Source organism: Corvus moneduloides, chromosome 4 (assembly GCF_009650955.1).
Source record: "Corvus moneduloides isolate bCorMon1 chromosome 4, bCorMon1.pri, whole genome shotgun sequence".
NCBI classification, from domain to species: Eukaryota; Metazoa; Chordata; class Aves; order Passeriformes; family Corvidae; genus Corvus; species Corvus moneduloides.
In genome coordinates, this window is record NC_045479.1 from 31,470,594 (window position 1) to 31,488,145 (window position 17,552).

The 17,552-nt window shown below is 40.6% G+C and overlaps 1 long non-coding RNA gene across 2 annotated transcripts in view; it reads right to left on the reverse strand.

Moving 5' to 3' along the window:
* LOC116443219 overlaps positions 1-17,552 on the reverse strand; it is an 84,093-nt gene that overhangs the window by 39,084 nt on the left and 27,457 nt on the right. The gene's annotated exons all lie outside the window — the stretch shown is intronic.

Below are 17,552 nucleotides of genomic sequence, written 5' to 3' on the forward strand. Positions count from 1 at the left end.
ATTTCCTCACAATAAATTCAGGGAGGAATCCTGGACTGTGGAAAGGTTTGAAGGAAGCACTGCTGTTAAACCCAAGAACAGCTGTAAACATCCAAAGAGAACAGCTTCCAGATCGTGATGTTAAAGCAGAGAATCAACTGTCAAATGTGCATTAAAACAACATCTGCAAGACAGAATCAAAAAATCTCCTTTGTGAAGCCAACCGATTACAAATACTTCCTGGGTACACAGGAACCTCGCTCCACTTCGCAGAAGTCAACTGTGAGGCCACACCGTGCCTGGAGGAGCTGGGGAGGAAGCTGCTTGTCATGCACTGGCTGTCTGCAAGCAGAGGGAAGCCCATCAGCTGCTCCATTTGCAGCAGGTGCAACAAGGAGGGTCACAGTCAGGGCAAACCAGTAACCCAGCTTTGGTACTGCCTTGTTCCCGCCCTGCCCCCTCACATTTGCCTGTATCCCTTGGCACATCATCTCAGTGTATCTTGGTCACCATGTGTGAAGAGGAGATAATAACACCTCTTGCCTGCACATCTATTTAGGCTGCAAATGCCTTCCAACAAAGACTGTCTCTTACTTTGTTTACCAACAGTATGTAGTGCATGGGCTCAATCTTTTGTGTAGATCCTGATCACTAATACTCATTATTATAGTAGTGATGATAAACACAGTAATCATTCAATATGAATCTAACAGTAACCAAGTTGCTTTGGCTTTGTTTCTATCAGAATAGTTATCCTACATACATGAAGCCACAGCAGTTAGGAACACAGAGCAGTTCTACCTTTTGTGGAAGGGCTGCTGGTAATGTCTGGCTGCACACAGGATGCACCTTAAAACACCATACAGATACGTAAGCATGCAACAAACACACAAGTGTTCAGACACTGATCACATCTGACCATTTAAAACTGTCATCTTCTATGCTCTGTCCCTTTGCAGATTATCCTTCATATGAAAGCTTCAAAAATAGAATCTCTGAAATACTATTTTATGACAATATTACAAGGCAAATAAGCAAAGGATATGCATTACAAACAGAACAGTCCATTATCTTTTCCTGATAAATTCACTCACCTCTTTAAAAATAGTGAATGGCCAGGAATACCAATACTTCCTCATTCCAAATAAAGGATTTGATGGATCCATGGTGCAGAGCAGAAGTTAAAACAGTAGTTAAGAACTGCAGTCTGATCCTAAAGCCCTTTGGTGTTTGAACAAATTCTGCTGAAACTGCTTGGCTAATTTGCTATAGTTAATTTTTTAATAGATGAGCTCACAAAGTGACATATTTCAAACATAAAATCTTAATATACCTTTATAGTAAAGTGTATGCCATTGTTCATGGGCAAAGAGAAGGAAGCTCTGAGCTAATTTTTAAACCCAGGGGAATATCAACAGCCAGACAGCTGCTAAGGCTTTTTGCTTGATCCCTTTGCAAATTCTTATCAGCTATTCATGGCCAAAATGTGTCATGTGCCAATCTAAAATCACGTTGGAGGAACTGGTGGAAAGGGTCTCCTTTTTCATGCTCCCAGCAGGCTTATGTCAGAAGGCTGTGAGGGATAACCATTGCTATTTATAGATAATCTCCCTTTGAAAGGTCACCCTTCATTGTGTGCTCATTTCGCCCCATAGCTGTCCAAAAGTCATTCTCCTGCAGCTCATCCCTAAAGAGTATTTTTTAAGCAGATAAAAATGAAATAAATCATGCAATAAAGCAGAAGATAGTGTTTGTTTTACAGTTGACAGCCCAAGCAATGCATGGCACTCACGTTATCTCTTGGGCTTTTAATTACAACATAGGCAGGATTATTTTGTTTGAGTTTTTTAACAACTTCACTATCTTCATCCAGGAGAAGGGACTTACTTAAGAGGTTGTACATTCCTGATAATAGGAGTTTTGGGCACTGAATCACTTCCTTTATCATGAACTACTCATGTGGAATCAAAGAGTCACTTAAAAGCCCAACAAACTGCAACTTGCAGCAAGTCGGGGAGAACAACGGTGCCTGCTCTGCAATTCTCAGCACTTCTGATTCTGAGAAAAGGAACAAAATAGCTGCCACATTATGAAACTAAGCTTTGATTCTTTCTATATATTTGAGTGGTCATCCTGAGCTAAAAGCTGACTGCCTTTCCTGCTTTCTGCTGAGACGCAAGTTGGAGGAAGCAAGTGAAGAGATGACAGCACTGAGCACTAAAATAAGAGAAGCATTGAATAGCAGAAAGAAAAAAAAGTGTATTTTTACCCAAAGCAGTGCGCAGCAGTACACCAACACAGTGATATTTTCTTTATTTCAACACCATCAAAGTTCAATTAATGGAAACAAGAGGACTGTCACTGTGGCAAGAGATCGATGCAGAGAAGAAGAACTATGGGTAGGGAGGGGAGATAAAACAGGGTGAGGTTTTGTGGAAGAAGAGGCCAATGTCACCTGAAAAGAAATGGGCAGGGGATTTTAGAAGATCTGACTTAAAAGCACAGAGATAACACATAATGTTCTGTTCAAAAAAACTCTCTTGTGCTGCTATCCTTAAAAAGAGGTAAAGGTAATGAGTGAAGCCTTCTCATCCCTCTTCTGAGAGTGGGCAGACAGGGATGTGGGTCGGCTTTCCTCAGGATCCACAGCGCTGCCTTTTGCTGAGCTTTATCATCATGTCAAGCAAAATGGAGCATGATACTGCCAGGAAAGCAAAACAGCTTCAGGTTATGAAGAGCACTGCCAGAAGTTGCTCTTAGTGTTGTTATTGTGTCTTTTGTCCTGATTAAATTTTGAGTATAGATGGCAGGATTTGTTCCATGGAAAACAATGGCTAGACTGCTGAGGAGGACAAGGGAATTGGTGATCTCACCACAATGAAGCTAATTCTGTAACATATATTGCAACAGCTTTTCTTGCTGTTCATTAAATAAGGCCTAGCTTAGAGGCAGTTTTTGCATTTTTGGACTGTTTAAACAATTAAATCATTACTCAAGGCAACATTGCATTAAAAATCAGAAAGCACTGAAGTTCTTCCTCAAAAGAAATTTAAAGGATTCAAATTGTGTTTGAACAGGAAAAACAGGACTCTAGTTTTTGGACTATTCATGCAAATGACTCATCTGCAGGGAAAAAAAATTAAAAAAACAAACCAGCCTGTAAATGTCTGATTATTGGATGGTGATTTTTGTCAGCTTCCACTAGGCAGATTAGTAATTCCGAAATTTCTTTATGGATGTCTTCCTTTTTGTTTCAATAGGCACATGGGTTTAACTCAGCCATATTTATCATTTAAAGTGCTGCTCTGGATACTGTGTGGTTGGAATTTTAAGTTTAGATAGGGTTCACCTCAGCTAACTGCAGCCTTGCAAAATTGAAACCTCTAGTCCGAGACTGTCATCATCTATGTTATTTGAACAGACAGTGCAGAGAACATTGCTCCTCTAGAGGGTTCATCCCATCTCTGTTCTACACACTTAATTTTTGATTATGGATTGAGAGAAACCCTGAAGAAAAAAGCTTGGGGGTTTTGGTTGACAAAAAGCACAACACAAGCCAGTAATGTGCACTGGCAGCCCAGAAAACCAACCATGTGGTGGGCTGCAGGTCAAGGGGGATTATTGTGCCTCTCTACTCTACTCTGGTGAGATTCCACCTGCAGTGCTGCATCCAGCTCTGGGGTCCTCAACACAGGTAGGACATGGACCAAGCTGGACCAAGTCCAAAGGAGGACAAAAAAGATGATCAAAGGGCTGGGGCACCTCTCTTATGAAGACAAGCTGAGAGAGTTGGACTTGTTCATTATGGAGAGATGAAGACTCCAGGAATCAGAGCTTATAGCCCCTTCCATTAGGAAGCCTACAGGAGGTCTGGAGAAGGACTTTGCACAGTGGTATGTAGTGATGGGACAGGTGAAATGGTTTTAAACTGAAAGAGTGTAGGTTTGCATTAGATATAAGGAAGAAATTCTTTATTGTGAGGGTGGTGCTAACCAGAGAAAGAGTTGCCCAGAGAAGTTATGAATGTCCCATCCCTACTAATGCTCAAAGCCAGGTTGGATGTGGCTTTCAGAAATCTGGTCTAGCAAAAGGTGTCCCTGCCCATGGCAGGGGGTTTGGAACTAGATGGCCTTTAAAGGTCCCTTCCTGCATAAACCATTCTATGATTCAAGGAATCATCCTTTGAAAACACTTGTAACTCTTAGCTATTGTCATGGTTTAGTATAGTTTGGGTTTTTAGTGAAGAAGGCATCAGCCATGGAAGTGATTCTCTTGCAAAGAAGTGCTTACAGCTTCCTCTATGACCTGACAGAACCAATCAACTGGCTAGTTTGAATATTGGCAACTTTTTAAGCCACTTAAGAAGCTTGACACGCCTCTGTGGTCCACATTTAAGAACTAACAAACCCCTGGAAAGCTCTCCTTTTCTTCTGGCTTTCAGTCAGGTAGGAGGGGGGGCCTGCAGGCAGCCCAGCGGGGCCAGGCCGGGCCTTGCTTGGCCTGGCCAGGTCGTCCAAGGCATGGCCCAGTTCCATCTGTGGCCCCCCCCACAGCCCTGCTCCGTGCAGGCAGCCCCTGGCGAGGCCGGGGCTCATCTGAGACCGCTGGCCCGCTGTCTGGCAAAGCTCATGTGACCAACAGTGATAAGCGAATTCCAGCTGCAAAGCCCGAGTAAGATTTACCCTTAAGTGCTGTAAGTTTCCTCCAGAACAGATGAAGCCTGCAGACATCAATCCTCTCCCGAGCCAGAGGAAGAGGAAATGTGGAGGCAAGTGAAGAAAACACCACAGAGACACCAAAGTCAGTAAAAAAGGAAGGGCTGAAACCCTGAGAGAGGAGAAAGAGGAGATGCTTCAAGCCTAGAAGCTGATATTCTGTTGTAAAGCTATGGTGATGGACTATGATACATGAGAGTACCTGTTGTAATTTCATGAAAGCATGGGGGAGTGGAGCGTTCAAATTGCAATGGTGAGCAAAAGTACCTGTGCTGAAAAAATTAGTTACTCTAATTGTGAGCAAAAGTACCTGTGCTGAAATAAGCAAATGACAGTAGCTGTAATTTGATGAGGACCCTTGCTCCCAGGGAAGGAGAAGACCTCTGTTCCTAGAGATGAAAGTGATGAAGACCTTTGCTCCCAGGGGAGGGGGAGGGCCTCTATTCCTAGACATGAAGATGCTCCCAGAGATAGGTGAAGAGAACCTATCATAAGAACAGCTCATCCTTAAAATGGTACCCCAGTAGCTCAAGACTGGACCCTCGAAAGCAGTTGTGGGGAAAGCTGTAAGACGAGGGAAGGGACTTTCACGTGTGACCAGGGAACCAACCCAGGCGGCTGTCTGGCTGTGACATTGAAGCCATGAAAGAACTTCTTATGGAGATGTCTCCATAGCATGAGCAAGAGAGACTCCTCTCCCTAAGTGAACTGAAAAAGGTTATTATAGAAGTGGTAAATTGACTGAAAATCTCAAGGGTCGTCTTTTTACATTGTCAGTGGGAGAAGAGAGAAAGGTGGGGGGAGGAGAAGTGTTCTGAAGGTTTTGTCTGACTTTTTTTTCTTTCTTTTAGGTCTATTAATAAACTTCTTTATATTCTTTTAAGTTTTGTGCCTGCTTTGCTTTCTCCTAATTCTTATCTCACAGAAGGTAAATAAGTAAGTAATGGATATTTTGAACCAAACCACTACACTTAATTGGTGTTTCTGCCTGGTTTACAAACTGAACCCACTACAGCTATCTACAGAGGGACTATACAGAGCCCTTTGAGAAAACATTTGTCTCTTAGAGGGCTGAAAGACCATCTTCTGTAGTCACTATTAAACTAATACATCCACATCAAGGTTGACAGCATTTTGTATCTAAGACATGTGGGGAAAAGGATTCTCTTATGCCCAGAGTCTCCCTTTCCTGAACTGACAAGTAGGAATGAGAAGAGAGGTGATGAATTTTCCCACCTGCACTCTGCCTGTAGGAATCAGAGGTCAGCAGGAAGGAAATGTGTTCTGCTGTACTGGTACCTTATCTTACCTTCCTTTCCTATAGATGGGAGGAAGGAGGGAACAGACTAGAAATCTCTGAATAAAACATCAATCTAGTTGTAATTTTGTCTGAATTAGTCTTGATTTTAGATAACTTATTATTGAGAAAACCATTCCTCATTGTTAAGAGAAAAGCATAGCTGGAGAGTTTGTCACAAAATGTGTCATGACCCAAGAGCCCACATGACTAGCATCAAGGCCTTGTCTTTCCATTTGCCAGTATAAAGCTTGTGGAAGATTTTGAAAGACAACTTAAATAGACAAAGAAAGGCATTAAGTGGCACCCAAACAAGTAAACGTAGGCACAGGTAGGATTCTCCTCTCATTAAGACCACTGTCTGTCTCTCACTCTGGAAGGTTTTTATTCAAAGTAAAAGGGTGCTAGTCATGGCTTCAGGAATTATATCTTCATCTTGCATTCCCTATCAAGAGATCCTTGCAGACAAAGGAACCTCATCTAGACCCCTAGGATAAGTTTATGGGGCTAGCCAGAAACCTATTCTGCATGGTTTTGCCTATGCTTAATAGGTCAGCAGATGTCTTTTTCCATTGGAGTAGTGGAATGACAGTCTACAGGTGATGTCTCATGCTCCCAGGCAGTACTTAGTGTACACTCCACTGTTTTCGTATCATCTTCCACTCAATCTTTAATATCAGTGGGGCAGGAGACCCTTTTAATATTGCTTCCAAATTATTAGCCGCCACATCACTTAGAATGGGGATGAATGATTGTAAGATTTTTGTTTGTCTTCATCTGATGGAAGAAAACTGCCTCAGAGACCCGCAGATGATGGTTGACTTTGAGCTGTTAAAGTGCCCAACAGGGAGGCCTCCTCATAAAGAATACAAATTTGATTTCCTGGTGGCGTACAGCAAAATCTGCTTTTACTCCAAGATGAGGCACATTTTCTCCCTTACCCTAAGAAACAGAGAGGAGTATTTAACTGAGAACAGCATAATTTCTGGGTAACACATCATTATTTCAAATAGTCCAGAGAGTTCCATACAACTGTAGTTCTCAGCAGGCAAAAAAAGCATCTGTCAGTCTTCTCTCACTGTCAGTTAGACTCTACTGTCAGCTAGAATCACCAGTGCACTGTAGACTTTGGCATAAGCAGCACCAAAATATGCTGATGGTCACCTAATTGAGAAGGTACCTTTAAAAACTCTGTTGGATTTGTTAGCATCATTTTGCAGAAAATTGCCTTTTTTTTTTTATTCTACAAGTAGTTTAGGCTCTTAGATTCATGTTTTGAGATTTTGTGTGTCCTTCCGTCTGTCTCCACTTTTCCGTCTCCAGTGAATCAGTTAGAGTCTCAAACATGGAGTCGTTTCTTAATTTATTCTTTGGACTTAAGCTGTGCTTTGCTCTTTACTCTTTGACAAAACACCAGCATTTCATCAAGTCTTTGGCCTTTTCAATCTCTGCCCTGATGTGGGCACCTCACATGGGAGAATACATGAGACATGATTTTATACCCACAAAATTCGATATATGCACTACACTTATGCTGTGATACAAGGCTGCCTTTGTCTACCGATGTCACCAACAGGCTATTAGAAAACTACTCTTACAGAAATTGCAAATCATTTTCATTTTATCGTAAGATTTCTGTTTGAGAAAAGGATTACCTTATTTTAAGCCCTGGACCATTTTAATTCCAGGCATCTAGCTTTAAGCATTCACTCTGCTGTCCAGTGCTGAAAACAAGCAAAGAAAAAAACCTCTGTCTTGCCTCACTGTCATCCCAACCATTTTCTTTTGATCTTTTAGCAGGCAGGGTGTGGAGTGTGTGTGTGGGGGGGTTAACAGATCTTTAACAAAAACAAACAAATTAAAAAAAATAATGACTTAACGGCTTCTTAAGGTCTACCTGATCTGTAGCTCATACAGATATGATATCTTACTTTACTTACTCAACTATTTCATATTTCATTACATATATCTTAATCATAGAATAGAGGGGATGTCTAAAGATTATCTAGTCTAATCCCCACACACACTATGATAGGTTCACCTGGAGCAGGTTGCACAGGATCATGTCCAAGCAGGTTTAAACATCTCCAGAGGAGACACCACCTCTCTGGGCAGACTGTTCTTGCGTTTTTTTCACTTTCTAGGCAAAAGACTTTTTCCCCATCGTCAGATGGAACTTCCTGTGTTACAAATTGGGCCCGTTGACCCTTATCCTATTACTGGACACCTCTGGCCCCATCCTCTTGACACCCTCTCTTAAGATATTCATATGCATTGATACTATCCCTTCTCAGTCCTCTTTTTCCAGGCTAAACAAGCCCAGCTCACTTGGTCTTTCCTTATAAGATAGATGCTCCTGTCCCCTAAACATCTTTGCAAACTTCTGCTGAATTCTTTCCAGGAATTCCTAGTCTTTCTTGTCCTGAGGAACCCAGAACTGGACATAGGACTCCAAATGTGGCCTCACTAAAGCTGTGGAGAGGGGCAGGATCACTTCCCTCATCCTGCTGGCAATGCTCTTCCCCAGGATCTCATTGGCCTTCTTGGCCATGAGGACGAACTGCTCGCTTATAGGCATCTTGTTGTCTGCCAAGACCCCCAGCTCCTTTTTCACAGAGCTGCTTTCCAGCAGGTCAGCCCCCAGCCTGTGCTGGTACCTGGGGTTATTCCTCCCCAGGTGCAGGACCCTGCATCTGCCTTTGTTGAATATCATGATGTTCCTTTCTGCTCAAGTCTCCAGCCTGTCAATGTCCCTTTGAATGGCAATATAGCTTTCTGGTCTATCAGCAACTCCTCACAGTTTTGTATCATCAGAACATTTGATGAAAGTACACTCTGTCCCTTCATCCACATCCTCCATTACTAAGTTGAACATCTGCATCAATATTCCACAGCAAGCCTGACAGTTGAAATTTAAACCTTTGGGTTTTTTCCATATTATGCCTCAGAATGCCTTTAGAGTGCTGGGAATGTACTGGCAATTTTTCTAAGTCTTACGAGATCTTCTTGGAGTGCTTTAGAAAATAATCCAGAGCTTGAGGAATGATTCACAGATTTCTATTTTCTTTAATACGTAACCTCATGCATGTACAAGGCTGAACACCGGCCACAATTGAGTCCGATCTCTACAATCATAGGCAACACAGAACAAAATAGTGATATCCTGTCTTTCTATAAAGAATATTCTCCACCTTCCAATGGAGCACTATGAAATGGAAAAAGGAAGAGAGATAAAGCTCTTAACATTTTCTGCTGGCAAGAGATACAAGATCACAGAAGCTGACTTACAGAGGTTTTAAGATTATGGGCAAGAGATATAATGATTTTCCCAGTAGGCTTGATTTTAACACCCATTGTGATTTTTTCCCCTCCAGGTTCTCTGCAAAACATTAAGCAGCTCTGTAATAAAGTTACATCAATACAAAACAATAGCTGCACTCTGCCTCTGTACGCTGTGGCTGCCAGCCACCAGCCAAATGTGAATCCTTTGTGTCATTCATAGCTCTGCATGTTTGGAAGAAGGACTGAGTTCAAGTTAAGATTGACGTTATGAAGAATGACAGGTCCCATTTTTAAGCATCCATCCATTTGGTGATGTTATTTTTTTCACTGCCCTACAGAACCAAGATTCCCCCCAGTGACAATGCGCAGTACTGCTAAAATTCAGTTTTCCTCATGGTATCGTGGCCACAGCAAACCCGGGGGAATAAGGCATGTACAGATATGTGCAGGTCACACCACCCTACCACTCCACTCTGCTTCACCTTTGTGTGCAGGCAAGGTAGTGAAGTATGTGAGACTTGAGAGCATGACTCTTATTATGATATTTGCATCAGTGTCTATACTTACAAGAACTGACTGGACAGGCAGAACAGAGGGCTCGTGTGACAAGCTCATATATATTCACAAACAAAAAGACAGAACTGATAGATCTAATTTTAGGCTTACCAGCAATCTCTTTATAATAAGAAGAAAAAAATAAATGTTCAGCACACTAGTAAATGGAACTTTTACTGTACCAGTAAGATATCATTTTTAATAGGCATGGCTCTGGACCAAGACAAAGAAGGTGCTGTGTGAAGTCTGATCTTATGAAACACATTAAAGAAACTGGGAGACTGAGTAAGTATCTAGTCCAGATCAGACACAGTCATCCTGACCCTCTGTGGGCTTACAGTCACATTAGCAACTGTCATCCTTGTTGGAAATACTTTAAAATCAGTGACTTACCGAAGTAAATTACTGTGGTGAGTAAGCCTCAATGAACAGAAGCCATAACATCTAAAGTTACGCATACACATGTGAGCTGAAGAAAGTGGCCATTTACATCCTTGCTTGTCAATAGAGAGACAAAGGCAAATTCATTCATCATGCCTATATCAGATTTCTGATCTGAGAGGAGAGGAAGTGAACTCTAAACTTCCTAAGTCTCTCCATTAACTGTAGTTACCACCTGGCATGTAGCCTTCAGCACTTTGGAAGCGGGGAAATTTCATTTTGTGCATCAAGGGACCAGTCTCCAAAATGTAATGCTTCTGGTCAAAAAGCGTATTCTTCATCCCAACAACTCAAGCTGTGTAGCACAGAAGCAGCTGTGTCACAGCCATTGTTGAGGTACACTGGAACTATTGCTTTTGCCTCCAACAGTATCCAGGATTGCACAACACTGGTTTGCATGCTTCTGCTTAGGTATCTAGAGCATGTCCTGTCAGATCTGTAACTAAAGCAGACACCAATCCACAGCAGGAAGAAAAAGAAAAATCTTGCAGACATGACACAAGCAAGTGTGAAATATTCAAGACAGGTTTTTTATTCTACCTGTTACCTAATTTTACTATTGTGTTGGCTGTTCACAAGCTTTGAACCAGACATCACAAAAGAATAATGCCATAAACTTGATCCCTGAGCTGCAAAGCTTTTCAGTAATATTTGTTTGTTATCACTTCAGTAGCTCATAGTAGTTAACATCTGACTGAACTTTCTATAGCAAAGAACCAGATTAAAGAAATAGTACACCAAGGACTGAAATACTACGTGTCTTTTTTTCTTTATTGACAAATTACTGTGATGATAAGCACCGGCAGATATACGAGAAAGCATTTGAAGGAAGGAAAATGTTATATTTGCAGAAAATTTCATCATTCAGTTTAGTCTTAGAAACCAAAGGAAAATCAGAGGTAATGTAAGTGAGTGTAGCTGTTGTATTTATTTAGTCCCATGGGCAGTGCCATGACAGACACTGTTGTAAGTGCAGTTTTTGCACAGTATTTCATGTTTCCCATGGAGCCTATCATTCCCAAACAGCCTTTTTGTCACTCAGCAATTTTTAAAATCAGATTCTTACCCATCTTTACTTTCTGCATTATAATAAATCCTCTGCTATAACGTTTTGTTCACTCACTAGTAAATAAGTTGAAATGCGGTCTGTTTCCTCTGTGAAGTACTTGATTCCTTTAATGCACTGAGTTCATACTAACTTTTTCCTCTATCTTTATGTGGGTAGATGAATTCATAGACCATGATGCTTACACAAAAATTGTTAGAAGCAGAAAATTATGAGATACGTAAAAGTAAACTTAAATTCATAAATGTGCCCTAGAAAGGCTTGTAGGCAGTTTTGTTATTATTTGTGAACTCAGGGTTTTGTTTTCCATACACACAACTCTAACCATGATGACACCTTCAGTGGTACCGGCTTTAACCAAGTTCGTTCCTTGCCTCCTGCCTTTACCAATTTCCTGTTAATCTTACAAAATGCTTCAGGGAAAAAGATTGGTCATTCCTGCCAGCTGCTCACAGCTTGTTGTCAATACTTTCTCATGGCTAATATTTTTGCACTAAATTACAACTCTATTAAATCTGGTCCAGTAAAACAGAGATACAATAATAGAAATAACACATGGGATGGCCTAAGTGTATAAAATAGGGATTGCGTTTCTTAGAGCTAGGGTGGATTGAACTTGTCAAATAGTAGGAGGTCTTAATTTTCTGGAAGGCCTTGTTACACAGTAGAGAGAGCCACTTTCAGGGTGCTCTGCTGCGATGACTTAAACATCTGGTTTAGAAGAAGCTAAATTGCGAACTAGACTTGCCTCCATTCTTTTGGCAGGGAGCCCATCTGCCCACTCTTTTGCATTACACTTAACTGTATATACACTTAACTTTATCTGGGGTGAAGTTAGTTAAGAATCACCCTTGTCTTTCACGAAAAATGACTGAATTCAGAAAATTCAAGAGCAGCATAGATCTATGCGAGATCTAATTTTATCCCAGGAGGCTGAATAAAAGTATTCATCTGTATTTTTACAAGCTTTTTTTGCTAGAGCTTTGGAAATATCTCAACGAGGAGCAAAGATCTTAATCACAGTTCAACATGCCCATGCCATTCTAAAAAGATAGATGTCTTGACACTCTCAAGTAATGGAATATTCTGTTTGGTCTTAGTCATGATTATGCATAACGCAGTGGAGCAGACCTTCAGTGCCCTGTACAAGGAGCCTACTGGAAGAAACACAGTGAATGTCATTTACTGATATAAAGCTTACATTTCTGACTGTCACAGTGTTGGTAGACTGATTTATCTGTCCTTTGGGAAAACTCTGGGATGGGATTTGAAAGGTCACTGATATCAGTGGATGTCTGTGCCACATTCTGAAGTACAAAGAGCAAGAGATTTTATGGAGGATCAGAAAGGAGTTGCACAACAAAGATTTGGCGATCATATCTGTGGTAGCAGAAATATTCTACATAGACTCTTAATATGCTGTCTGTAGAGTTACAATCTGTACAGAAAAATATAAAAGCAAGAGATAACAGGAGTAAATACTGCTTCAAGTCAGCACATCATCTCTTATTGACCAGTACAGAGACTGCTGGACTAAAGATTGTAGCTGTATTCACAACCCTGGGGAGTTTTCCCTGTGAATTCTTGGGCAGCATGGCTGCTTTAGGAGATTGCTGGGAAGCACAAGAGGGTTTCTGGTGTCTCAGGCCCTCCTCATGAGGGGCTGGTAGTCAGTGCCCTCCTGGGAGCCAGTCTGGACCTGTGAGGTCTGCAGGCTTTGTTGCACCATCCACGGGGCCCCACAGCAGGTCCTTCCCTATCCTTAAACATTGATGAAGCAATGCAGCAGGAAGGACCTCATGGAGAGGTTCCTCTCTGTTTTATCTGTGCTTTGTTCCTGCTGAATTTGCAGGTAGGACAGACGGTGGTTGTAAGGTGACAGACACTTCAGGTGGCACTGGTACCAACTCAAAACATCCTTCAGGAAAGAGAAAAAAAAGACACCCATGCTGTTCATAGTGCTAGGGAACACATCTCAAATTAACTGCTATTGCTATTTGTGTAAGAATGATCACTTGGTTGTAAAAAAAAGAAGCAAATAAAACAGAAATGTCTGTGCTGAGGAGAGTGGGTTTATACCATCAGCCTGATTATCAGGAAAACTCAGGTCAGAGTCAACAGAAAAGATGTGGTAAAAAATCTGTGCTTCTGAAGGTGTGATCTCAGAATAATGAGCTGCATTTCTAGCAAACAGGCAATAAACAACCTCATATCAGCTTCTTTATGAAGTAAGGCACAAGCTCGAACACAAAGAATGCTCTGGATATGCTCTGAGTAAATTTGTTCTGTCATTTTTAAGCAATGGTCCTACACTGAATATAAATGCATAGATAACTCCAAGCTGTTTGATTTTATCCAAAAGGGTGTTTGAATAGAGACCTATCCACAAATTACAGAGCTGGGAAGCAAGTAGAGCAGAACTCCTCTCAGCAGGCCCTCCTTAGCTTGGCCCATCTGCACTGTAGGGGCTGTACCCATGGCAGTGATTTTAGTCAGCAGACATAGGAGAAGACAAATAATAGAATTTGTCTTTTGTTTGATAAGAGGGAATAATTACTTTTGTGTCACTAGGAAGGGGGATTTTCGGATTTTTCCTGTATTTTAGGCTTTACAGGCCACTGGACATCAGGAGTTCTGAGATTTTATTGAATGAGGCACACAGCAGAAAATGTTCTAAATGAATTAGAATTTTATGGGAGTTTTGATTAGTTACGCATTTTGAATGTTTCGGGATTGCGTAGAAGCAGTGTATTTTTCCTTCTCACCAACCATTATGTCCTCTCTATATACCCAGTGTTCCTCCGTAATTCTTCCCAAGATTCAGCAATGTCTTCTAAACTCCCCTTAGACATTTTGAAATTCATTTCTCCAACACAATTGCCCTAATGTAGAACTGGGATGGACATGAGTTTCCACCATCTTCAGTGAGTGGTAAAGCCCCCATCAAACAATGTCATTGTTTCCCATTAGACAATAATGGTCTGGTGGGGGGGAAAGGGCAGAGAGTCATAAAGGAATTGTGGAAAAGTATCCCTACAGGACAAAGAAAGATTTCCCTTCCTAATGAGACCAAAGGAGCAAAGCAGCTGCTGAAATAGTACTGCACCCAACAGGTTTGAACTGCATAGAAAAGTCCTGCACATTTGCAACCCTGCAAATCTCTGACCAGTGTCAGCTTCTTGAGCTTTAACACGAGGGCATGTGTCACAAGGTCTGAATCATCCAGCCTATGTCAGCAGATCTCTATAAATTTTACTCATCTGCTGGACTCTTACTGTATAAGTCATTGAGTTCTGCAGGTTTCTAAACAGCTTTTAGCTTGTTTGCCCCTACGTTAAATGCAAGATAATGTATCTGGCTGTTTAAAGGTTTTATTGTCAAGACATAAAACTTTTTACAAATTATTGTCTTTTACTTTCCAGGTAGTAAAGTGTTTGAATAAGTAAATCTGACTTGATTTTGCCTGATAGTATTGCTCCGTGACTAATTCACTTTTATTGCGTCATAAATGAACTCCATGGCCATTTTACTCTTAGTTCCGAGTGCATTTTTTATTAAAGCAGTCTATAAAGTTTTGTTTGTGGAGCAATAACACTGAACATGTTGGCATAAGTTACAAAGGCCTAAGTGGTCTGGGACATGTTTTTTTCTTTGCTTTGTCTTTTAAGCCATTGAGTTCACCTGGAGTGTTTCTGTTGTCAGTTCCAGTTCCAGTAATGGACAGGAAAATATTTGCCAGGAAAAATGCTCAGCTCTAGAACTTGTTTCCAGCTGGACTGCTAGTCCTTCTAGACTTTAGGGCACAGAGCAAAGCTTTTTTTGTGTTTCTTCATAAGAAAATCCACATACTTCTTTTCTTAGGAGACTTAGTGGGGAAATTGGTTACACCTGAAGTTTCTAGAGGGCTTTTACACTCTTGGATATTAATTAGCTTCATGATTTTCTTTTCTCTAGAGTTGTTGGTAATATGTTGTGAATTATTTATTAGATTTTTTTGAATGGAAATCCAACCAGGTGCTTGGGCAGAGGTCACATGTTTTATAGATATGCATGTCAATAAATAAATAAAGATCTGTGAGTGCCTCTCTGTAGACAAGGTTCAGGAATTATCAGAAGAAAAGAGGTAAAAACAGAGTGAATATTTTGACACTGAGAGTCTTTTTGGCTGATGTCATAGATTTTTCTTTTCCTCAATATCCTCTGAATTCTTTTATGGTATTTCCTAATAAACTATGTCAGTACCGTACGTGGCAAGCACCATTTTCAGAGGAACATTGAATGGATTTCATTTTGCAAAGTGCCAGGGACATACTGGTTACAAGGACACACCCTACAAAACCAACTTCCATTCAAAATATTTTACCTTCACACTCCAGGTACAAGACCTTGAACTTCATAAAGAAAATTTTATACTACAGATATAGCCTTCTGTTCTCTGTGCAAGTGATCCAAGAGCAGACATGGGTACTTTTACTCATCTTTTTCAGCTGTCCAGCAAATACTCCCTGTGAATGTATTTCAGGCTACAGGTTGTTCATGAACTATTCAACTGTTTTTGAATATATGCTTCTCTCAAGGCTCTGACTCACATTCACTAAGCAAACAGCTGTGGTGGCTAAGACCTTACTGCCTCTTCTCGCCCCATCCCAGCTGTTTGTTATTGACCCTCTGCCAGAAATTCTTGCTTCTGTTCCAGATACAGCAAAACCTGCTGCACCTCAGCTGCTCCAGCTCATAATCTGGTGTCTTACTGCAAAACAACTTCTATTGCTCAGTTAAGCTCGTGTACAGGGCTGTAAAATGGAACAGCTGAGGCGCAGTAAAATGCTCTATTCTGCCATCTCTTTAATTGGGAGCCATATCTTCTTGGAAGAAGTGCTGATTTAACTAGTTCAGCAAGACCTACCACAGCTTGCCTGTCAGTGTTCTCCTGACCGTGTATTGGCACTGCATTACTTTTAGGTGTCTAAAAATGTTATAAACAAAGTTAAGAAGTTTTGATGTCTGTAATAGCACCAACTACTGTAACAGCACACCATTGGACAGCTTTTGCCACCTGCATGTTTGTTACATATATGAGTATATTCACTTAAAAAGTAGAAATTCCCTGCTCTTCAAATAAGCAAGCACCTAAAATTCATTGAACAGCAAGGATGTATGAACATATGAGCATAAGATGAGAAAAGTCAATCAGAATTTGCAAAACTATTCTCAAATGGTTTTGCTCACATCTGTCTCAAGCTTAATTGAAATATAAACTATTTAAAACTGGCTGGGGGAAAAATAGCAAATTAAAGGAATACTGTGGAAATAGAAAGGGCACACATCTTAGGCATACACTAAGAATAAAGTGAAACCATACATTTATTCATATCAGGTTTCTGAAAATAAAATATTAAAGCAGACAGGAAAAAATTCTTGGTGTTTTTTAATCTTTTCAGAGTAAGTGAAACATACAAAGGATGTTTGTGCAAAAATAGCTACTCTGACTTGGATGACTGCTAGGTACAGTAAATATTTTCAGGAATATTCCATTCAGGCCTGCCCTGTAAATATCTGTGCACAAGGTAAGATCACACACAACGCATATCACTCTGTCCCTTAACTGGATTACACAAGAAATACAGCAGCTAAAAATTTGGTCAGATATGTATGTTTCCACGGGAAGAAAATGCCTTCTACTCCAACTGAAGTCAATCTATTACTATACTACAAAAGGTGGAAAACATCCAGACAGAGAATTCCCAGGAGATGAATCAGTTGTTCTTTATAAATATGACAGTAAAACTGTACCACTGTTGAATTAACACTTGCCAGACAAGCAGGTCAACCACCGAAACACAGCCCAATTTGCATAGTTTTACAAACATAATGTGCTGTGAAGTAGATTAAAGCAGCTGTTGCTTAGAATCAAACTGAAGAGAAATTCAAATGGTTTATACAGTTAGACTTTTCTACACTGGCAGCTGCTTCAGACCTTTTGCCTTGAGGGAAAATACCAATGGATTTTGCAATACAGAAAGCACAATACATTGGACTTCAATTATTGGAAATAAAAAAGATTTTAACAGGGAAAGATTAATACCAATGATGATGCAGCTTAATAAGATTTTCATGAAAAAAAATTATTTTCCTAGCATGATCGCAGCTTGGGATATAGGCATGTAGGATATATAATTATTCTAATTACAGGGAAAATTGAAGGAATTTGACTATT